This window comes from Nyctibius grandis, chromosome 11 (assembly GCF_013368605.1).
Source record: "Nyctibius grandis isolate bNycGra1 chromosome 11, bNycGra1.pri, whole genome shotgun sequence".
NCBI classification, from domain to species: domain Eukaryota; kingdom Metazoa; phylum Chordata; class Aves; order Nyctibiiformes; family Nyctibiidae; genus Nyctibius; species Nyctibius grandis.
Genome location: NC_090668.1, coordinates 2,412,278 through 2,418,625, shown reverse-complemented (window position 1 = coordinate 2,418,625; position 6,348 = coordinate 2,412,278).

Sequence of the window (6,348 nt, the reverse complement as noted above, 5' to 3'; positions counted from 1 at the left end):
TTGAACGATGATACTTGAAAATCATTGGAATTGCTTGAAAATTTACATCCTTTGCTCCGTCTTCCAGTTTCAGCCTCGTTGAGCTCATGTCCAAATGAAATGGGATCAAGAAACATTTCTCTTCCATTCATGGAAGATGAAAATCGAAGGTCAGTTATTAATTAACAGAGCCATTAACGATTTCCCATCCTTGCTGGTGGCACAGATGGGTTCCTGCTGCAGCTGGCAGGGGCGGGGGGGGCAATTCCCCCTTATTTCTGATAACGATTCCCGGAACAATCAAGAGATTGGGGACAACCACAGTAGTCAGAGAAGGTTTTTCCTTCAAGAAATCTTGTTCTTGCTGCAGGAAATTCAAACCTTTCCTCACTCTCCCCTCAGGGGAATTAAATTTCCCCCTCCTGCCCCATGGGATCCCCATTTCTTTTGGCTCCTCTGAAAACGTGGCCCCAAAAGAGTCTGATATTGGAGTTTGGGGGGGGTCATACACGGTTTGGTGTGCTTGCATGTGCGCACACGCGTGTGCACAGGTATGTGCACATTGCCAGGACACCCACACGCCTCCCCCCAGCTCCTGGGCAGCCCCTTCTCCCTCGTCATATCCCAGGCTCCTTAATTAGCAAACTCAACAACTGAACATTTTCCACCCAAATCTGCTTTTCAGCCGCATTTTGGCTGGCTTGGTTCTTACTATGAACGTTATTGGCAGCTCCAGCTTTTTCAAGCCTTGGTTTGAAAACAAGAACTGAGGGAGGAGGCACATATTCCTGCGTTTGCCCGACGCATACGCCCAGCTAAGCGAGGATTAAAGCAGGTTTAATCCAGTCTTGATTTACCAATTTCTCCTTAACGGGAAACTGCCCTCACTCAGCTCCTGCCTTTTCCCAAACGACACCCACTGGCGAGCCGAACCTGGGCAAAAACAATAACACGCCCACCCACTCACCGCAGTTAAGACAAGCACCCTATATTTAAGGTTATTTAGGAAGCAGAGGCGCATTCATACCAAATGGATTAAAAAAAGCAGCTCCTGTGTCATTGTGGACCATCTGGCTGGGAAGGGGGTGACTAATTGCACCGTACAACGCGACATCTAAAAATATAACGAAGCACGTCGAGAAAGGCCAAGCAGTGAAGTGAAGTTTGTTGAACTTCAACTGCTCGATCATCCCGAGTCACCAGGGATGGAGAATCAAGCCAAAAATTGTGACCCCAAAAACGCCCGGTGTGATTTTTCACATCATTTTGGGCAATACAGTGCCTCGCAGAGCGCAGCTGCCTCAGCACAGCCGCTCGTGACACCCAGCGCTGAGCCTCGGTTGCTTTGACTCTTGAGAAAAGCCATCTGTGCTTGCGATTTTTAAATTAAATTTACCGGACGTGCTCTTAAAGCAAGAAGAACCAGGCTGGGTTTCTTCCTTCCGGCGAATTCTGGATGGCTGTTACAATTTTATACCAAATAAATTTATGGGTTGTCTTGCTCCAGCTCGCGTTCTGACCCGGTGTTTCCAGTAACTCAGCACGCTGGGAAATTATATTTTCTTCCAGACCCTATAGAAGAGCACAAAACACTATAAAATCATCCCACCGCCTAATTAATTTGAAAAGCCGCAGGAGGAAACTTAGAGCTGGAGACGCCAAAGGGAAAGTTGCACCATGATGTGAGAAAACCCACAAAATAAAGGGCCCGATTCTGCCCAGGGCAGAAAGCAGCTCCAATATCCACATAAAGCACAGAATCAACCAGGTTGGAAGAGCCCTCAGGGCTCATCGAGTCCAACCGTTGCCCTGACACCACCATGGCAACTAGACCAGGGCACTAAGTGCCATGTCCAGGCTTTTCTTAAACCCCTCCAGAGATGGTGACTCCACCACCTCCCTGGGCAGCCCCTTCCAGTGGCTAATGACCCTTGCTGAGAAGAAATGCTTCCTAATGTCCAACCTGACCCTCCCCTGGCCAAGCTTCAGGCTGTGTCCTCTTGTTCTGTCGCTGGTTGCCTGGGAGAAGAGGCCAACTCCCACCCCACTACAACCTCCCTTCATGTAGTTGTAGACTGCACTAAGGTCACCTCTGAGCCTCCTCCAGGCTAAACACCCCCAGCTCCCTCAGCCGTTCCTCGCAGGTCAGACCCTCCAGACCCTTCCCCACCTTGGTCGCCCTCCTCTGCACTCGCTCCAACACCTCAACATCTCTCTTGAAGTGCGGGGCCCACAACTGGACACAGGATTCAAGGTGCAGCCTCACCAGTGCTGAGTACAGAGGGACGATCCCTGCCCCAGAGCAGCTGGCCACACTATTCCTAACAGAGGCCGGGAAGCCATTGGCCACCTTGGCCACCTGGGCACGCTGCTGGCTCACATTCAGCCGGCTGGAGGAAATGGAGGAACCGAGCTCAAAGCTGTGTCTTGAAAGAAAGAAGTTGTAGGATTTGTCTTGGAAAATAGTTCTTGGAGAAACAGCTTCGCCCCCGTGAAGCCCAGGTTAGCCGGGGACCACGGTGTTGCCAACCCGTTGCCCAGCCCTGTGCACATCAGTCTGAAAGGACAAGATCCTCGGGACACGCAGAGGTTTGCCATCGGCTCCGCCGTGGTGACAGCAAATTCATAACTGTGGGCTCCATTTCTGGGAAGAGATTTGACTCCTGACTATTATCTGCACTGCTAAAGATGAGATGTTGGAGCTGGAGATGGCAATTAGTCCTGATCCGTGGAAGCAGAGGAGCACTTGGCTATTGATTTTGATGCAAGTTGCCTCCAACGTAGGATGCCAAATCCATTTCAGAAGTAACTTGCTAAACATAAAGGCCTGAGATGAGGATTTTCCAAAAAAATAAAAGACCCATTTGGGGATTCAGAGCTAATCTATGCTTCGTGCCTCAGTTTCCCCACCTCTGCAGGTGAATTCCTTCACAAAACACACGGATAGCCACTCATGGAGAGTGCTATATAACACTCAAACTACAGGTGCTGTTAATGAACGAATATAATCTTAATTCTGGTCGCGTGGATGGCACCCTCACGCGCAATTACTTGCTCCTATTATTCAGGGCAAGTTCAAAACCTTGCTTGAGGGCAAACCGCAGCCCGGCGAGGTTCACCCAGGCTCTGGTGAAGGACCAGAAGCTGCACCCTCTGCTTCCCCCAGTCACACCCACCAGAGACGGTCGTTCAAAAGACATTTTCCCCAAGAGATTTAACAGAAAGAGGGGACAATAACACGCACGTCAGTCACATCCTGGTGCTGGAGGAGCCCCTTTCTGCTCTCTAAACACAGCAGGACCCGAGCTGGGAGAGCTGACCCCATGCCAATGGGTGCTGATAAGCCTCTTCCCACCTGTAAAGGGATCAATTAAACTCCCATAGGTCACTGAGCTGGAGCTGATGGGGTTTTACAGGAGTGAGAAGAGCTTTCAGCACTTGGAAGGTGAGATCCAGTCCCCATCATCGTGCCGCCGAGCCTCTCTCAAAAGGCCAATTTGGGTTTAGTGATGGCGAAAACCTTGCGATTCTCCCACCCAACCTTCCATGTTCTTGGAAAAAGCCAATGTGACTTTTCAAACATCCTTATCTATTTATGGAAAATCCATTTCCACTCCGTTCAAAAAAAAATGAAAAATGAAAAATGAAAAATGAAAAATTTCCATTTCCCATCGAGTTACAGCTCCCCTGCTCAGCCCCACGCATGTCCAGACCCCAGGATGGAAGCTGCTTTGATATCCCCAAAGCTCAACAAGCCAAAACACACCCAGAGCCCTCAACTGGCCCAGCAAACAGTGCCTCAGGGATCAAGTTTGGGAGCATGCTGGATTACATGGAAGAGGAGTGCCACCTGAGCTGGCCCCGGTCAATGCCAGCGGCAAGATCTCATGAAGGTCCAGAGCCCGTCACGTTGGTCAAGGTGCAAATACACAGATTTCCAATCTTGAAGACAAGTCCTACTTCATATGGGCTAAGACGTGCTTTAAATAGTCCGCTTGGCCCGCAGCGTCCGATGGGAAAATCTCCTGACAAATGTCACAAGCCTGAGCATCCTTGGAGGTGAGCACGGTGCCTTGCCCGAGTGTACCGTCCTCCAGCATCCAGCCCGGCGTCCAGGACGTCTGCGAGGAGCGAAGGGGAAAAGCGGTCAGTGGGAACGGCAGAAGCAGCCTTTTTTGAAGCCCCCAGCTGTGTCCAGCCCCCATCTCAGGGTGTGCCATGCCGAAGCGCAGCCTCCAAAAGCAGACACCGCATTTTTGTGCCTGCAGAAAGGCTGGGCTAAGACCTGCTCCCCCGTGCTGGAGGCTGGGGGAGTTTGAGTCCCACCTTGCTCCATCCTCGCCAAAATCCATCGGAGGATCCTGTCTCCGTATGGCACCTGAGCATCCCCCATCACCCATCACTTATCCCTCAGCAGCTACAATCACTACTGAAGCCCGAACATGAGAAAAGTGCTTTTGTAAGAAGCAAACTGGAGCGCATTTGTAATTTCCTTTTTGTGCCATTATCATTTAAGTGCTGATAAGGCACATTAGGGCTTTACCAGCCAGACACCGCTTCCAATTCTTTCTTTCTTTTCCTCCTTCTTAAAAAGAAACTAGCTTCTAAATATAGCCCAGGATGAAAATCAATAGCTTTCCCCATGAATATGTAGCCACTGCAGCAGTGAAATAATTTTTAAGGGCCTCATTTGGGAGAAGGAATGAAAGGAAATGGGCTTGGCATTATAGGGACCCTCACCACTAAGTCCAGGGTTGGTGTCCCACCCGTAACACACATTGTCAAGGCTTACCAGGGAGGGCTGAGGGCCCAGAGTTTAGGATGTCTTTAGAAATCATCCTTTTAGGGGCATATAAATCAGAGAGAATAAAGGAAATATTTAAGAGGTCACTTAATTTGCAGATCCAAAGGAGGTCGATATAGTTTTTCCCCTCCCCGAGACTGAATTGACTGCTTCAAGGGTTCCTCAATGCCTCAGAAAGGATCACAGGAGGGATTTCTCCCCAAATGCATCAGGTGCTGCTTGGCAGCCAGATCCCGGGGGCTTTTATGTACCTAATTCCCCTGGGAACCGGAGAATTGGGTGCCTAGAGACATTTTCAGTACATAACCATAAACTTCCACTCTGCCACAGCTTCCCATGTGTTAGAGCAGGGCTGACGGAGAGGATGCTGAAGACTGACAGACGCCATTACACTGGGAAGAGCACGCAAAAGCCACAGACAAAAATCCCAGTCAGCCTCACGATTTACCTTCACGGGTCCTCGGATCTCTACTGGGACTTCACCCTCAGCAGGCAGAGCACTTTCACTGGGAGAATCTTCTCTCTGAAGGCCTTCTGGGGCTTCATAGAGGTCCAGAAGATTCAGGAAGGAGTCCCCAACAACTGGGTTTGGTGCTGCGAACTCCTGCGGGCTGCAGCAAGCTCTCACTTCTTCCTTGGGGGTTTTCATGGTAGGAAGCATCCTACAGGTTTTCAGCCACATGTCTGCACCCACCTTCTCGCTCCTCTCTGCCTTGTTGTTGCCAAAAGCTACAGCAAGAGCTGCTCCTCCAGTTCCACCACCGAAGACGCTGCCGTTCACGGCGCTTGGTGGGTACTTGCCGTCGAAGCCAGGCAGCGTGTCGACAGCATGTGGCTGCACCAGGGGATGAGCAGAGCCCTCCGGGTTGGAGGCGGCAGGTGCTGGGGCCTCTGAGCATTTCTGGTGGCTGTCCCGTGGTCTTCCCCTTTCCTCTGTGACCATGTCCTCCGTGCACTGGATTGGCAGTGACACAGGGATATCTTTGAAAGAAAGCAAGCCAGAGAGGTCATTCCTGGGACTTTAACGGCGTCTGTGTTTTGCCTTCCCATTGCCTCGTTCTCCTTTTGTGCTTGCAAAACAACTGTGTGCTGCCTCCTTGCTGGCAAAGCTCACCTGTCCCCATCGCTCGATTAAATACGAGGCTGGACCAGCAAGAAAAGGGCATCCAAGGACAGACAGAGAGAGGTGAGAGTGGGAGGAGTGTTAGCTACCTTAGGAGATGCTGAGACATCACCGTGGCCCCAAAAGCTGGGCTGATCCCACTAACAGCTTTGGTTTGGGTCCTGTTTGGAGACATTTATTTGCACCAGCCCCAGGAAGGACACACAGACGGAGCTGCAGGGAAAGGAGGCGAGCGCAGGGGTGAGGAGCACGAGAGCTTGCCCAGCAGCTGGTTTCACAGCACATGGCAGCCGTTTCCCCGAGCCAATCCCTCCTTGACCACAGAAAACACCCTTTAGGGTTGGGACCAGTGTGCAAAACCCTGTGAGAGTGATGTGACTGCTGGAGGGGGGGACAGACGAGCACATGGACCACAGCCAGGGGACCGGGAGGGAGATTTCTT